General features: G+C 37.6%; 1 protein-coding gene across 17 annotated transcripts in view; it reads left to right on the forward strand.

Annotated features, from left to right (window-relative positions):
• SLC8A1 (solute carrier family 8 member A1) overlaps positions 1 to 17,722 on the forward strand; it is a 404,614-nt gene that overhangs the window by 207,562 nt on the left and 179,330 nt on the right. The window lies entirely within an intron of this gene.

Raw genomic sequence — 17,722 nt, forward strand, 5'->3', positions numbered from 1 at the left:
AAGCTGAACCACCCGACTTCAGCCCTGTGAACTTCCTTGACCTTTTGTCTTCCTCTGTTTCCACAAAATTGTAGGGATCAACCACATTTTCATATCTCTTTTGGCCTTGAAATATCCCTGTTCTCAAAAAAGGACAATTGCATATAGATTATTACTAAATATCAAGTAAATTGTCTTAAACTACTAGTGTGAGATGTGTTGGTAACTCCATTGCAGTTATTTGCTCTACATATTTGGTTGAATACTTTTTCCTGTATTGTTAAGATCATTCAGCAAAAAAAAAAAAAAAAAAAAAAAAAAGATTCCCTATAAAGCAAGAAAAAGAATGACTGTTGCAGCTGGATTAATTTCTCAGTGGCTGCTGGTGTCGTCAGCCTTTTCCTGACTTTGTTTCAGGAGAAGCCTGTCATTCTTAAGGCCAGAAGGGCTAGGTTTCTGGTCTCCTGGGTCTGAGGTCAAGTTCTAGTCTGTGGTGAAATTGAAGGCTCAGAGCATGAGTCTGAGGTTTGAACTGCCAAGAATTCCTGGGCTGAGAAGGGCATAGTGGGACTCAAGAAACTAGTTTATCATGCATGTCCTGTTTCAGACTTAGGCTGAGGCACTAAGCAATACTTTGTTTTTATGGGCCAGCCTAGGAAACAAATAAATGTAGAATGCCTTTTATGGAATGGAACATTCTAGATTTTAAACACTCAGACTTCTAAAGCAGTGAATTTACTAGTCACATGACCTTGTCTTAGGTATGTGTCCTCTCTAGATCTGCTTTCTCATCTGTCAAATGGGTGTGATAACAAGAATGACTTTATAGGATTGCTATAAGAATAGAATGGGATAACACTTAGCATTATACTTAACATATATTTAGTATATACTTGGTATATATTTAATATATGCCTGGCATATACAGGAGGAAGTAAGGGTCCTAGATTTTATTGAGAGAGCAATTGGCTCATGGGAAATTTAAAACCAAGCCCCAACTGTTGTTTTATATTTTTATTTTTGTCACCAAAGCAAGAAGCATAGCTCTCCATGGGCCCTCAGGGCTGAGTTGGCAGACTTAGAAGATCCTGTGGCCCAATTTCAGAATTTTATGGATAAGGAACCTGAAACTTTCAAGACAGTGATAGCCTGAAGGACTAAATACTTTGGAAATATTGGTGCTGTATGCATGCTCACTTCCTTTCCCAAAACCCAGGATTATGATAGAGGTATCTATGCATGCATGGGATACAGAAGTTTAGAAGGCTCAGGGATGCTCATAGGGAGATTCTTCTGGAGATATTGCCACTACTTTGTCAACACAACCCTAAACTGATTAGTAGGGGGAGAGGTCTGCTCCTTGGTAATTCACTTTGTTTCTGTCATAAACATAGAAAAAGGCCCAGGGATTGTTATGCTAAAACTCTCTTCCACCCAACTGCATTTCCACGTTGGAGGCTGTTTGGGCAGAGGCAGATGGGAAGCTGTTGCAGGTGTAGTAGAAAGCAATGGGATTGAAGGTGAGGGAGAATGCAGGCAAAGAGCCCAGGCCCCAAATTCCTGGATCCTCACCCTTACAAGTCCAAATGTTTCCGGAACACTTCTGCAGTGCCTCTTTCTGAGAATGGAGCCAGCATTTTGTCACTTTCTTACATCTCCTTTCTCTTCTTCACATCACATCCAGTTTCAGAACGACGAGATCTTCCAGGGCTCTTCTCTTTCTACTCAAGACAAATAATCCAAGTAGGAGATGAGTTCAGCCACAATTCTATTAGAGAATGAGGGAAAGAAAAGCTCAAGAAAGGAGGTGCGCCTGACTGCTGACAGTGCAATCTTGGGATGAAACCTATCTCTAGTAAGTTTTTCTCCACTCTGTAGAATGCAGAGAAAATCACTTAGGCAATCAACTCCCTTCATGGATAATGAGTGTGGACATCTTTTCCTGGATCCTGATGGCACAAGATGTAGAAACAAATTGTTTGTGACACAGAGCCACAGAGCTATTAGCTGGTAGGTGCAGCCCAACAGCCTCACATGGCTCTGCCACCCAGAAAGGTTGGGTGTGCAACACTTGCCAACCTCAAATCCAGGTCACTTGGTGAGAAATACCCCAAGTAACTCTGTTGCTTCAGAATCAAGAGTCTGGAACTTTGTATATTTCTTACTCTTTGAGTAGCTGATGCCTCTTCCCCAAGTAGATCCAGGTTCTTTGCCACTCTCTTTACTCCCAGTATGTGGCCAGTTTTGGGGGGAGGTGGATTAAAGTCCTGGGGTCAGCAAGGAGGGGAAGGAGGAATGATAAGGCCAAGGCCAGAATGTGGACTAAATGAATACCTGCCACGAACATCTAAATTGTTTATTCTATGTATACTTCAGAAACATCCGTAAGTTCTAGATAAAAGAACATGTATTTTATTTCACCATCAATAATTACTATACAATTATATTTGAAATCCTATAAGATTTTACAGTTTTCCACATGCTTTCCTGTATCATTTCTTATGGCATCCTTATAGCACTCTTCCAGAGCACATATGTTACCATTTTAAAAGTTAACATAAACTTGAACATAATGTTGAAGCCATAGCCTTCTAATTTGTTTCAAAATAGAGTAAATGGTAGGATTTATCTGGAACTTATTGAATAGATTAATTCATCAGCTTGAGGGACAGTAAAATATTTGTGAATATTGTGCTATGTATTATTTTTCCTGAAATGAGCACTCCCCTTCACTCCCTGTGTGCCTCATCCTCCCACCCCCAAAATCCCTTAACAAATTACCCTTCTTATAGGAAAACAGAGTGTCTTCATAAGACCCATTAAATTAAATCTGTTGACAATAAAGTATACCCAGTTTTCCAATCCTATAACCAAATCCATTTAGGGGAAGAAAAGAAGCAACTAGTCAGTGTAATGCAATTCCTAGCAGGAGCTTTGGTGGCAGTAGTTTGCGGGACAAAGTAGCCAATTTGTGTTTGATATGTGTGCCCCATTTTTATCACCCATACTAATTAGCCTCAGTGAGCCGATAGGCACATTGGGATTTTTAAGATATACAGACCGGGCATGATGATGGCTCACACATTAATCCCACACTTTGGAGGCTGAGGTAGGTAGATCATCTGAGTTCAGGAGTTTGAGACCAGCCTGGCCAGCACAGTAAAACCCTGTCTCTACTAAAAACACAAAAAGTAGCTGGTGATGGTGGCGCACACCTGTAATCCTACTCAGGAGGCTAAGACAGAAGAATAGTTTCCACCCGGGAGGTAAAGGTTACAGTGAACTGAGATCACACCACTGCACTGCAGACTGGGTGACAGAATGAAACTTGTCTTAAAAACAAAACAAAACAAAAAACAGAATGTTAAATCATGTATCTTCATCTCAGTTGTATTTGGAATTTTTCAGCTTAACATTTTACAATAGTAACCCCTCCTCTTGAACTGAAGGTGAGTCTTTAAAGCTTTATTTGTTTCTTGAGATTGTTATTCTACCAATGCTAAAGTCACTACACCTTTAATAAGGTTATAACCTTATTCAAATAACATAATGTAGCTGTCTTTAGACATAATGAATTCTAAATGTAGATTATTTGTGGACAGGCTGAGAGTCAAGTGTTTGTGTTAGTCAGGGCTTATTAAATATATTTCATTTATAGGATTCATAATCTTTCAATCACAATAAAGGCAAATCTCATATTCTTTAGGATTTCTAAGTTTATGGATGGTAAACAGCTGGATGAAAATTTCAATTGCATTATTTTTCCAAACTCACAGATAATTGGCGTGAAGAAGATTAAGTCTTCAGATAAGTGATGAAATGTTTGCTTTACACAAAGTAGAGACTATACACTGTTTTATCTCAGGATGTATTGATGTACTAAAAAATGCATTTTAAATTTTTTCCAGAAAACTATATAGAGTTAGAAAAAAATGAGTCATCATCCCACTTTATTAAAAAGTGGAAATGATAAATCTAGGTAGAATTTTATACCTGAAAGATTTTTTATATGTTTCTGCATATTTTTGTTTCAGATTTTAGAACTCAGGTTCTTGAAGACTATGAAATGTACACAGAATCACAGAGCAAGAAAGTGGCATAGCTAGGACTACATAACAACTTTTCAGAAACCTGAGACTCTCCCAGTAGTTTTTGAACATGTATTTATGTATTATGTATTTATTATCGAACATGTATTTCTATGTCTTGTAGTCACTGGTTTTGAAACAGAATTAAGGGTGAATAGGATATAATGTCTGCTCTCAGGAAACCCAGTTTTTATTTCTGTGTCTTTTGACACAGTTCCTAGTGGTAAGATCAGGAGAATACCATGAGTATCATGTACCTTCAGTTCACCAAGACATGTAAGAAGAAAAATAATTACAGACACATGACCAAGATGCAGAAATACAAGGTCAAAGAGAGCTGGATTATGTAGCTGATTACCAAACCAATGTGTGTTGCTTGATGTCAGCTTGGCCTAGAGGGAGTTTCTAGTGGAGAGGCATAGAGCAGTCCTTGGCTAGGCCCATCCAATGCTTTGTCATCTACCTGGGTGAAAATATAGGGTGATTGATGAACTTGATGATGATATAAGTGAAGGAAATAGAGCAAAGATGGCTCATGGCAATTTCAGCATCAACAAACATTTCTCACGGGATGGGAGATTAGTCAAAAATATAATAACATATAACAAGAGTAAACATAAACTAATAGCATGACAACAAGCATAATTTATTAAAATGGTTAGTTTTTAATTTACATGGAAAATTCTAGTAGACTTATATATATTTTATTTGGTATAAAGAAAAATTAAAAAATTATTAGAAGTAGGATTAGGAAAATTGTACCACAAATAGGATTACAGATGAAAAAGTAAAAATTTTGGCTTTAGGAACTTCAGTTATGCCCAGTTCCCTATGATTTACTTTATTTCTTAAAAGTCTTTTTAGCATTCCACATAGAGGCAGATTTTGACTTTTTTTCTGTTTGCCCTAAAATAACAGCCTCAATTTTGTTCATTAAATAATGAATCCCTAACATTCCATTGGTCTGTTGCACCTTCAAGTTGCTCAGAAAAAGGAAATGTCATTCCTAGAAATGTTGAGACCTTGTTGTTTTGCCCTTGGGCTCTCCTAGTTAAGGAAAAAGTAACTGAAGCACTTTCTAGCATTTATTTTTTTAGATGTCATATTTAATATGTTTCAGTTGCCATAGAGGGAGTACTCACATACACTGCAAATCAGATTTGACTAAATGAATTAAGGAGAGTGAATTGAAGGCCTTTTCTTATTTCCTTGCGAAACTGAGTAAATTATTGGGTTTTTCAGCCAAAACCCCAAGAGCAATAACAAGTTCTATAGACAATAAAGGCAAATCTCAAATTCTCAGTGGGGTGCCTGGACACTAGGAGTACCTTTCTCTTTACGCCATCAACACCTTCCCTTCCTTAGGTACACTGTCTCTCTTCCCTTCTGCTCCTGCTCACAAAGGCAAGCTCTTTTGGAAGTAGGCAGAGAGGGCAATTTTGGCCTTCAGTTTTAATGATAGCTGTCTTTAGACATAATGAATTCTAAATGTAGATTATTTGTGGACAGGCTGAGAGTCAAGTGTTTGTGTTGTGTAGGGGCTTGTTAAATATATTTCATTTATAGGATTCATAATCTTTCAATCACATTATCTCCGTATAGAAGTTAATAAAATCCAGCATCAATATTTCATGATTCACAGATGTTTCTTCTAACCTCATTTCCTTCTTGTGATCAATATTTGCTGGACTGTAATCCTCCCTTTTAGTATCCATCACATAAATGACTTTCCATATAATGCTAAATAAGTAAAATGAATTTCAGGACAAAGAATTTCCCACATTTTTACTAATTTTTATAGATAGGTATTTAGAATAAAATACACAAATTATTTTAGCATAATATGGTATATACCAAATCATTACAACTTTTATTATGATTTTTATATTCAACGTGTTACTTTTTGGCCAGTCACACTGGCTCACTCCTGTAATCTCAACACTGTAAGAGGCTGAGGCAGGAGGATCTGTTGAGCCCAGAAGTTTGAAACTAGCCTGGGAAACATAGCAAGACCCAGTCTGTACAATATAATTTTTTAAAATTTGCCGGGCATGGTGGCACATGCCTGTAAGTCCCAGCTCCTCGAGGGCTGAGGCTGGAGGATCACTTGAGCCCAGGAGTTTGAGACTGCAGTGAGCCATGATTGCACCACTGCACTCCAGCCTGTGTGACAGAGTGAGATCTTGTATCAAAAAAAAAATTGTTTGTTAAATAACTTTTCAATCCGTTCTTTGTTAAATAACTTTATCTTTTTTTTTTTTTTTTTTTGAGTTGAGGTCTTTCACTGTCACCCTGGCTGCAACCTCCACCTCCCAGATTCAAGCAGTTCTCCTGCCTCAGCCTCCCAAGTAGCTGGGATTACAGGTGCACGCCACCACCCCTGGCTAATTTTTTGTACTTTTAGTAGAGATGGGGATTCACTATGTTGGCCAGGCTGGTCTCGAACTCTTGACCTCATGATCCACCCTCAGCCACTCAAAGTGCTGAGATTATAGGCATGAGCCACCGCGCCTGGCCCAACTTTATCTTTATGGGTTCTTTATAGTTACCAGTTTTCTCCGTATTATGCTGTGTGTCTAAAGCTCTTTGGGAAAAGTTCTGAGTTTAACATATTGTAATTTTTTTTCTGTTCCTTTTTCCCCGAGTGGAAGCCATTTATCAGAACTTTATATGTGCTACACACGGATTATATATACATATGACTATAGACTATATTAAATTGAATTCCTTAATAACAAAACTATGAACGTAAGTAAGTGCTATACCTTTTTAGTTGTTGTTTTTAAGGTGGGGGTGAAATTGAATTTAACTTTATTTTAATAACACCAGACATACATAACTTTTTGACATTTAAAAATATAAAATTAAAACAATTGAGAAGTTTTTAAAAAGTAAAAGGGAAAAGTTCACTTCAAGTTTCTGCTTGCAAGTAAGAGATGACTGCTCTTGGTTTGTTTCTTCTAGAACTTTGTAAAGCATACATATATATATATATATATATATATATATATCTGTGTGTATATATAGTGTTATTTTATTAATACTATGTATAGACTATATATAAAATAACTATAAAATGTTAACACTACATATATCTACACACATATATATTACACATGTATATATATGCGTTTATATATATGTATATATATATATATACACACACACACATACATATATATATTTGTTGTTGTTGTTATGAAATTTGCTTTTATTTAACCTAAAAATATTTTCTCAGTAAGTTTAGGTCTACCTCATTTTTTAATGGCTGCCCAAATTGAAACGCTAGCTTAGCCACTAAATACCTCTGTGGTCCCCCACAAGTTATTTTACCTCCTCCTTAAAGTAGGGAAAGTAACTGAAGATTGTTGTTGTTATGAAGACAAATTGAGGTATTATATGAAAAGTACTTTAGAACAATTTCGGCAGACACCAAACAATCAATAGGATAAGAGAAAAGAAACCTCAAACTGATGGACATTAAGTTGTTTCCAACTTAAAAAAATTATGCTGCTTTAAAAATCTTTATGCACTTGTGAAACTAACTGTCAGATAAACTCTTTTTTTTTAACTGTACTTTAGGTTCTGGGGTACATGTGCAGAGCATGCAGGATTGTTGCATAGGTACACACATGGCAATGTGGTTTGCTGCCTCCAACCCCCCATCAACCACATCTGGCATTTCTCCTCATGTTATCCTTCCATGACCTCCCCTCACACTCCTGCTGTCCCTCCCTTGACCCCCCGCAATAGACCCCAGTGTGTCATGCTCCTCTCCCTGTGTTCCTGTGTTCTCATTGTTCAACACCCGCCTATGAGTGAGAACATGTGTTGTTTGATTTTCTGTTCTTGTGTCAGTTTGCTGAGAATGATGGTTTCCAGGTTTATCCATGTCCCTACAGAGGACATGAACTCATCATTTCTTATGGCTGCATAGTATTCCATGGTGTATATGTGCCACATTTTCCTTGTCCAGTCTATCCTCGATGGGCATTTGGGTTGGTTCCAGGTCTTTGCTATTGTAAACAGTGCCACTATGAACATACGTATGCATGTGTCCTTACAATAGAATGATTTATAATCCTTTGGGTATATACCCAGTAATGGGATTGCAGATAAACTCTTAGAAGTAGAATTTCTGGCTCACAATTTTGGATACACACAGTCTCCTTGTCCATTTTGAGCATAAAGGTATCTCAGTGCAGTTTGAGGTGAATAAGGAACAAATTCTAGTTGGTTTCCCTCTTACCATTCATTGATTTATTGAAAACTTTAAAATGGTTGCTATGAATTCTATTGATCCCAACACTTTCTGTCCTCCAAACTCACTAAAGCTGCCATATACACCTTCATGTAGTCATCAAAAATGCCTTGATCTTTGCACCAGTCAAGGTTTCTTAAATAACATCTGGATACTCTGTTTTATGACTGACTCAGTAATGCTACAAGTTCAGCTTTTTTGTTGTTAACCACAGAAAATTATGTAAATGCATAAACCATAGATAAGTCTACAGAACCTACTCCATCTGTATGACTCTGCGTGGAGAGCAGTGGAATAGTCACTAGCAAATTGTACCTAATCGTGGACTTTTCAATTGCCTTGAAATAACCCCAGAGAAACTAGGTCAAAAACTTAATAGAATTGCTTTCTCTGCCCTTCCTTTAGCATCATTAGAGTGATTTTCCTTGCTCTTACAAAGCCCTGTAGAGCTAGATATTAAGTCTCTCATATTAAGGGAAGACAGCAATGTTTAAATATTACCTAAAGGATAGGCTCCTATTGAGAAAAGTGTGATTTAAAACATGAATGATTGAAACTTCCAGTGACTAGAGTAAAACTCTAAAGCTCCAAGTTTAGATTAAGGTTTCTTTAACTGAACACAGCAGCATCAGTACAGCTCTACTTACAATCCGGAGTTATGGCTGTCAATTTTTTGCAGAGCCTTCATTTGTTTATTTACTCTTATTTTTTATAATTCATTCTTTCCTTTTTTTTTGAGACGGAATCTCATTCCATCACACAGGCTGGAGGGCAGTGGCACAATCTCAGCTCACTGCAACCTCTACTGCCCAGGTTCAAGCAATTCTCCTGCCTCAACCTCCTGAGTAGCTGGGATTACAGGTGCCTGCCACCGTGCATGGCTAATTTTTCTGTATTTTTAAGAGAGACGGGGTTTCACCACCTTGGCCAGGCTGGTCTTGAACTTCTGACCTCGTGATCCACTCACCTTGGCCTCCCAAAGTGCTGGGATTACAGGCATGAGCCACCGTGCCTGGCCCCTTAAAATTCTTTAATATGACAAATATTTATTTAGCTTCTACTTCATGTTAGCATACATGCTTCCTGCCTTTGTGAGGCTTTCATGCCTTTGTGAGACTTTTAGATGAACAAAAAATACAATTGCAGATTGTGAGAAAATGCTATAAGAAATTAATGAGGTCAATAAGAGATTGAATAAGGGGTTCCTAAGTGAGGTATTCAGCCAAATGAACAGTGGAGGAAAAGCATTCCAAGGAAGAAGAAACATCATGTGCAAAGATTTTCTGGCAGAAAACAACAACAATGAAATAAGATCTACTCTAAGAGGGGAAAGAAGGCCTCTGAAATGAGGAACAGAGTAACCCAGAGTTAAGATGGAAAGGCATACAGGCCCTCTTCTCATATGATCTATGGTTTCTCAAAGGCAGTTGAGATCAATTTCCAAATGCCTATTCTCTGTGCCCTACCTGACAGTTCACTAGATGAAGGAATAGATGCTGGTATTACAGAGTTTGGTAAGATAATAGGTAGCATAATAGAACTTTCTTTTTATACTCTGTTAGCACTATTCAAAGTCTTAATTCTTCCAGTACAGCAGTCCTTTGCTCAGGATTACTTAACAAAAGACAAATGAAAAAGTACAGTGGTGTGCTGAGAGGGGAACCATTATTTTCTGAAGTCAATTGACAGAAGGCTTCCAAGGTCTTACTGATTTAATAGACACAATCACTCCTCCAGGTGCACTTCTCTCCATTAGGTCTTCAATCCACACTGTATTATATTCTGAAATGAGCCTTCCTGGGATAGATTTGTCCCCATGATGGATAATCATGTAAATCCTGGCAGGTGACCAACTATGTCTCTAGATGGGTGTCTCTGGAAGCAGCTGTTCCACAGCAGCATAACCCAAAATCTAGCTTAGACACTGGAGACAAAGCCCAAAGCTCCATGTGAGAGTCCCTGTCTGCTTGACAGTTTTGTTGCCTGCCCCTCCAAAGGCCATCAAGTTTTGAGGCAGGGGAAATCATGAGAGCCAGGATGGATCAATAGTCTGACTTGTCCGCAGTGAGCTTTTGAAGGCTTCTCTTGTGTATGTTAGCATCAGAGGTAGGAAAGTTCAGAAAAATATATTTTCTTTTGTCAATGCCCTGAAGAGAGTACATGTCATAGAAAGAGAAAAGTCCTGTATATTGGTCTCATGGTTTAGTTTTTTCCTCCCTCTTTTAAGAATTTATCTCCACTGTACCACATATAAAACTCTTTATGTGGTTTCTATTTAGCTGACCATGTACATGTAAAGATTAGAAATAAAATAATTAGCTACCCACATGTGCTAGGAGTCAGTGTGGTGTCAGAGATCTGACATATGTCGATTACAAAGGTGCTTTCAATGGTTTGTATCTTGTAAGGATTTAGAGCTAGTGATGGTAAAAAAAGGTAAAGATGTCTTGTCCAATGAGGGTGTTGTGACTGAGTATGACTTCAGCTTTGCAGTAAAATTTAAGAGTACATCCATTTTATTTTAGCTCATTTTAGGAATATATGATAAAAAATGTTTAATATCAACTGAAAAATCCAGTGGATAAATACACTAACATAAAATAATAAAATGTGTGTTGAGAGATATTGGAAGTTATTCTTCAACTATTTGAGACCATGTGGTTCTTTAAGAGGTGATTGAAGCAGTACTTCTCTGGACTGACAGGTGGGCAAAGTTGCTCACAGAGCATTTTTGAAATGCAGATTCAAATTATGCCATTTATAGAAGTACACTTCTCTTTCCACAAGCCCCTGCCTCTTTGAGGAAAAACTATCCTAGTGACTCATTTACAAATGGGAGGAGATCCTATCATGCCATTCATTGGCACCCTGGGTTTTTTCAAGAAACTCTCAGCTTGAAACCTACATAACTTTAGGAATGTGAGCAGGGGAACTTAGCTTCCTATTGCTGATACAGAGCATTGATTTGCTTTTTAAATTTTTATTTTATTGAACATAGTGAGAAACTCAAATATAAAGCTATGTAATCATACCAGTAACTCATAAACTCAAAAATCACTGATTGAACACTTTGGACATGCCTTCCTGATATTCATCTGTGGCTTGACATTTTAGATGGGAAAGTTTGTTTGAGAAATACTTCTAATAATCAGCACTTCATGACTGAACAGAAGGGTCTTCTTAGAACGATTATGACTAAAAAGACTAAATGAAAGAAGTTGCCTACATCTAGTTCTCTTATAAATAAAACTATAATTTGTACTATCATAACCTGACACCTACTAGAAATTCCAATCCTGATGTTCAATCGATATAAAATTTACCTACTGTATATTACATTGAATTTTTATGTCTAAAAACTTTGCCCACTGATTAGACATTTCTGTCATAGGCATAAACCTTTCATCAAAGTTGCCAGGGGAATCAATTAGAGTTTAACCAGTTTGCTTGAAATGTTTTGTTCAGTTTTTTAACTGGTATGTATCAAAAGGGAAAACAGGGAGATACCTATATGGACTGAAATATCCATAAAGGATATGCATATAGGACTTTAAAACATCTAAGAAATCAGGAGAAAAAGGTGTTATTACTATAGCCATAGTATTGGGTATTTTAGGGTCCTTAAAATCCTGTTGACTAACACAATTTCCTAACCAGAAACGTTATTACAAATCATTTAATAATATTTTTCAGCAGACTCTGTCAAAGTAACTTATTTTTTAAAAAACTAGGATTTGGTTAATCTACCTACTTTTCTATTCTTTTGTAACTTACATCCTTCTACTTTCTCCAAACAGGGAAAATGATATTGCTTAAAAATTCTATAACACATTTGACTGAAAAAAAACAGTATCAATCATTGTATTTGAGCATTGCATTTAGTTCTGAAACTAATATGGTTTATAAAACATATGATATTGAGCAGTCAAAAGATATGGTCATTTGGGCATGGTGGCTCACATCTATAATCCTAACATACCAACACCTTGAAAGGCCAAAGTGGGAGGATCATTTGAGGCCAGGAGTTCTAGACCAGCCAAATAATAATAATAATGATATTACTTAGTAGAGACATTTTCAAAGTAAAGTACTTTTTAAGATTCTGTGGGGACAAAAAGTATTTGTTCACTTTTACCCAGTGGTGTGCTAGTAAACTATCTCCAAACATCTGTCACCAAAGAAAGGTCCTGATTTGTAGCATTTGCCTATGCTCATGATAAAAAATACTATGTGGATGATTTCAGGCCACCAACATGAAGTCACTGAACACAGAGCTGGGAGAGTCATGCATAAAACTGACTCTCAGGATGAACTGGCTGCAGCACAATACACAAGTTATTCTCACTGTGAAGTTTTTCTCGGCTTGGATGTTTCAGCTGAGGTTGAAGTGGAGGGGAGAGGGGTAGGGGCTGGGAGAATATTAGCCAAGCCATGGCCAGCAAGGGTATCTCACACTAATGAGGTCTCACTGAAGCCAGATCTTCCCCGGTAGAATGTCTGTCATTTCTCTTTTCCTTCAGCTGAGCACATATTCCCTCTGAAGGCTATTGTAAAACCCTTCTCTCTATTTCAGATTTTTAAATAGCAAATAATTAGCTTCCCTAAAATGTGATTCTGTTAAATAAAAACAGCAGGTGAAAAGTTGATTTTAAAGTTTTATGTCACATGTGTGAGGTCCTAGGAACAATTCTCCGGGGGTCTATTATTTGTCTTTAGATGAATATTTATGAAAACACTATCATGAATGCAAACCCTAGGGCATTTATATTACCAGAACAGACCACCTTGCCTGAAGCAGGATGCACGGCTGGCAGAGTCTGCAGGGAAGCAGCATGGATGAGGACAGCAGAAGGGGAAAGCAGAAGTGGTTTCCAAGCCAAAGGACCAGGAGCTGCTTTCACACTAAAATTTACTTCTTTTTATTTTCCTGGTTGCTTCAGGACATCACCCATCAAAGTCTCATAATATGTGTATACTCTTCCTCATTCTATGGTTCCATCCCTGCAGGAACCATGATCAGAGCTGGGGTTTGGTGAGACAGAGTGGTGTCAGTAATGAGCAGTAGAGCAAAGGGAAAAATGCCTTTAGTTCCCATGCTTCCTGTCTGCCCTCTAGGACCAGGATGCTGCCCGCAGAGCCCCATGCTAATTTCCCATCCTAGAGTCTCTATCCCTTATCCTCCCCCATTCCTCATTCCAGACTTCATGGCCCTGTCCTCATGGTATAGTAAAAGACCCCTTGACCTTGTACACCCCATTCCTCTGGCTAGTTGGCTGAAAGAATGAGGAATTAGATTGCCTTCTGCAGGGAGCTTTGGACAGGTGTATGTCTGGCATTCCATATATTATTCTTATTGAAACAATAGAACACCATGAATTTGTATGCTGAAGTCTCTGATTCAGGGTCATTATGGATAATGTCAGAGTATTTGAGTGCCTGACTCCCATTACATCTCTGAGAACATGTATAGACTACTGCCAATGTATTTTGGAAACACAGCTGTTTTCTAAGCTCTTGATTCACTGACATCTCAACCAGCCACTGAATTCTACACCTAAACTTGCTTGTATTGCTCTCTAATTATTATATTTGTGTTTGTCTTTTCTACACATGTAGACATCACAATACTGCATATTATGCTTTTGTCGCAAGGTGATAAATATTTACTGACAGACTAGTAACATGATGAGTCTTATATATTTTTAGTGTTCTCTGCCAGACAAACAAGCTGAGTGTGACATTGCTTATTGAGTTCCAAATTGTTTGAAATTCCTTTGATGGAAGGTAAATGACCTGTTACTCCCATGCAAGAGGGTGGACATTACTTAAGGACACTCAAAATTATTTTTAAAGCCTAACTCCATGTCTCAGATTGCACTCAGATGGCCTGAAGGTCTGATTCCAGCCTGTCATGGTTGTATCACCTTTCATTTGAATATGCAAGGAAGAATACAGGTGCAGAGCTGGTTCAATCATAACTTTGATCAGACCAATCAAGTACATGTGATGTGTAAGACAACATGATCCATAGAGCACTGGTAATTATCAGTTGCTCCATGTGCCACATAATAGGTCCCTGGTTGGTTGCAGTTGAAAAATTACTTTCAGAATGGTCGTGAATGGTGTGTGTGAATATAGCTGTCCATCAGCTCAGGACCATGGAGAAGGTCATCAGTGGAACAGAAACACCAGTGAAAGGGGTTTGCTTTGTTTCTTAGGCTGGTCTTTAGTCCACTGGCCTTAGAACTTAAACTTCCCATTTTACAGACCAATCATTAAGGTGCAGCCAAGTCTTTTCTCTTTGTCCATCAAAGGCTAATGCACAAAGAGTTCACTGGCTGCAAAACAATCTTCTACAATCAGGAATTGCATTGTAAATAAAATTCATGTAGTAGTCTTAACATAAGCATGTGTCAAGCATGGTTACCTCTCAAAATATATGGTCTTAAGGCAATGGCAACCTAGAAGAGGTGCCCTCTGTCTTTCATATCTTATTTGCTGTATAGAATACAGTATGGAAGATTGAATAAGAAACAAATGAACAGAAGATGCTTTCCTATGAACCTGGGGTTATCTCTATAATGAAGCATCTTCTCTTGAAGATGAAATCGAGTAAAAATAGTTCAAATGAAAGAGTTCACTTCCAGAAGCTGCAGAAGGCACCAGAGTAGGGAATTATATGGATTGACGAGACAGACATCTATTGGCTACTATTGTCTGTCACGTACTAGACACTATTCTGGGCACTGGGTATTGAGCAGTGACTAGCACAGAGAACCAGCCACAGTTTCGAACTCTGGCTCCTAGGGAGCACTTCTCCTGGCCCTAACATTTTCCTCCTAAGAGTTTTCTCCCATACTACTTGCATTTCAAACGTTATTTTGGCAGTTCTTCAATCAGAAGATCATGTAAGGAACTTCAGGAAAAATATCCTGTTATTAAACAACATGAAAGAAATGAAAAGTACAAGGTTCTATCTATAATATATATTTTTTAATGCACAGGGACCAGTGTGATTGATTTTCATTTCTATCTCGACTAATAATTTTGTTGTAAAAACCACATTATCAATGACTAGTGAAGAGAAATGAACAAAACCAAAGGCACTGCAAATGTCCTTACCTTGTATGAGCAAAATACTTTGTTTAACCAAGAGAGTAACTATTTAACTTGGCATACAAGGCTTTGCAGAAAAGCCAAATTATATAATGTGTAAACACTGCTATCTTCTTCTTGTCTATCTATGGTAATGGGCCACTCTACCATTGTTATAGATTTGGATGAATCACACTCAGCATTTGTGGGGTGGCATAGATAAAGCTTAATATTTAGACCAGTTTGGGAGAAAGAGATAGAAAAACAACAAAAAAGTAAACACTAGAAATTGGCTGCCTGAATCAGCCTCATAGTCCGTGATGCTCTTATCATTTATACAGTGTTTTCTATTGAAAACATGGGTCTGTCCTTACATAGAGCCCTTATCTTAAAATCTTGAAAAGATTAAAGAAAATGTCTGTCAGATGTATATTGCAGCAAAGAATAAAGGCTTTAGAATCAGCCCTAGGTTAAAGATCCCACCTTGTCTCTCTCTAACTGTGATCTCAAGTTTCTGTTTCCTCATCTGTAAAATGAGGACAATAATACCCAATTTACAGAGTTGCTACCGGAAGCTTAATAAATGTCTCTTGAAGGGAGCAATGCTGCTATCTCTCTGTTCCTGGAGTTCAGCTGATCATTTTTCAAAGATGATTTTGTGAGAGGCTCTATTCTATGGCTTATAAGGCTTATAATCATGTTATTGACTCTGACATTCTCTGGTTATAAAACTAGAGTATCAAAATGCATGAGAGTGAGAATGGTGGCAGTCCCAGCGCCTGCTCAGATAACCATCAGATGAACATGAAGCTTGCTAATCCTTGGGAGTACAGAGATCAGCTCCTTTTACCTCCTGAAGAAATGGATACAGCATCCTCTACTGCTCAATTGCATAACCCAGCAATTGTCCTTGGTGAGCAGTTGTTTGCAGGGATGACATTTCTAAGACAAACTTCATGGGAAAAGACTACACTTAGGAATTTAGAATAAGACTGAGAAACAAAAAATGAGAAATGGTGTGTGTGTGTGTGTGTGTGTGTGTGTGTGTGTATTTTCCCCCCAAAGCTTTCAATTTAATTTATATATATGATGTAATAACAATAAAATATCTATATATAGATATACAACAATAGAACAACATCTATAAATATATAGAGATACGTTGTAGATGTTGTTGGCTATATATAGAGAGAAATATGTTTTTATAGATATTGACATATAAATATAGATATATATGTGGATATCAACACCATATAGAGATATGTTATTTTATCTCTAATGGTGTTTATATCCACATATATATCTATGAGAGAGAGAGCATGCTTTTGGAGAAAATGGAAACAATACAATTCATGCGGAAGACTATACAGACAAGAAATTGGTTTTTTAAATTAACCTCCTGAGGGTCTGGGCTATATTGGCAGAGTCATTGCACAATATGGCCAAGCCCACTGCTTCTCCTAAACCACTGGAACTACATTAGCAATTATGAGCCTGTTTTTTTTCGGGACTCTGCCAAAATACAGCTTAGCTTTTTTAGAAAAATAAAAGGTGGGGGATGGTAGAGAGATATGCCAGACCACTGACTGTTCCAGTTTTTATTTTTCTTTTGCCCGATCACTCAGTTCTCTATTCTCAACCCTTTCTTGTCAATGGAAGTCTAACCCTGTTCTATCTTCAGTGTCTATTGTTAGGAAAGCTGTCAAGGATATAGTGGGCATTCAGATTCTTCTAGAGAATGAAGTTGTTTTGCATTTGGCAAAAAGGACAGCTGCAGCAAGCTGAGATAAAGAGCACTGGGTGCAAGAACAAATTAAGCAATGTTCATTTTTCCTGTTTGTGCTTTGCCTTTGCCTTTGTTTTTGTTTTCTTGTGTAATTTTCAAAAATCTTGTCACAAAAACAGTGCTTGATACTTGTAAATCTTCCTCAGTGTTATTGGCAGCTGATGGCTCTTGCATAGGTGTCTTTGAGAGGGAAGCTCTGACAATCACCTTTAAAGTGATCCCTGATGAAGCATCTGGATCTTAACACTCTCCAAATAACTGTTTGTTATTCTCTTTTAAAAGCCATTGTCTGTCAAAGATCCAGATGTTTTACCATGTGTTAAGCTTGTTTTTCAGGTTTATCAAAAAATCAGAGATAATAATAGCATCAGGCTCTTACGATGGCACCAGTGTAGCTGGAAGAGAAGTCATGAAATCATTGGAAACATTGGCCTTATTGTATCTTCCCTTTCACATCCTCTTCCTCTCATTAGAGGGGGAAAAAAATGTTTATGTTTAAGGTTTTTGAATTTT

Source organism: Callithrix jacchus, chromosome 14 (genome assembly GCF_049354715.1).
Source record: "Callithrix jacchus isolate 240 chromosome 14, calJac240_pri, whole genome shotgun sequence".
Classification (NCBI taxonomy): domain Eukaryota; kingdom Metazoa; phylum Chordata; class Mammalia; order Primates; family Cebidae; genus Callithrix; species Callithrix jacchus.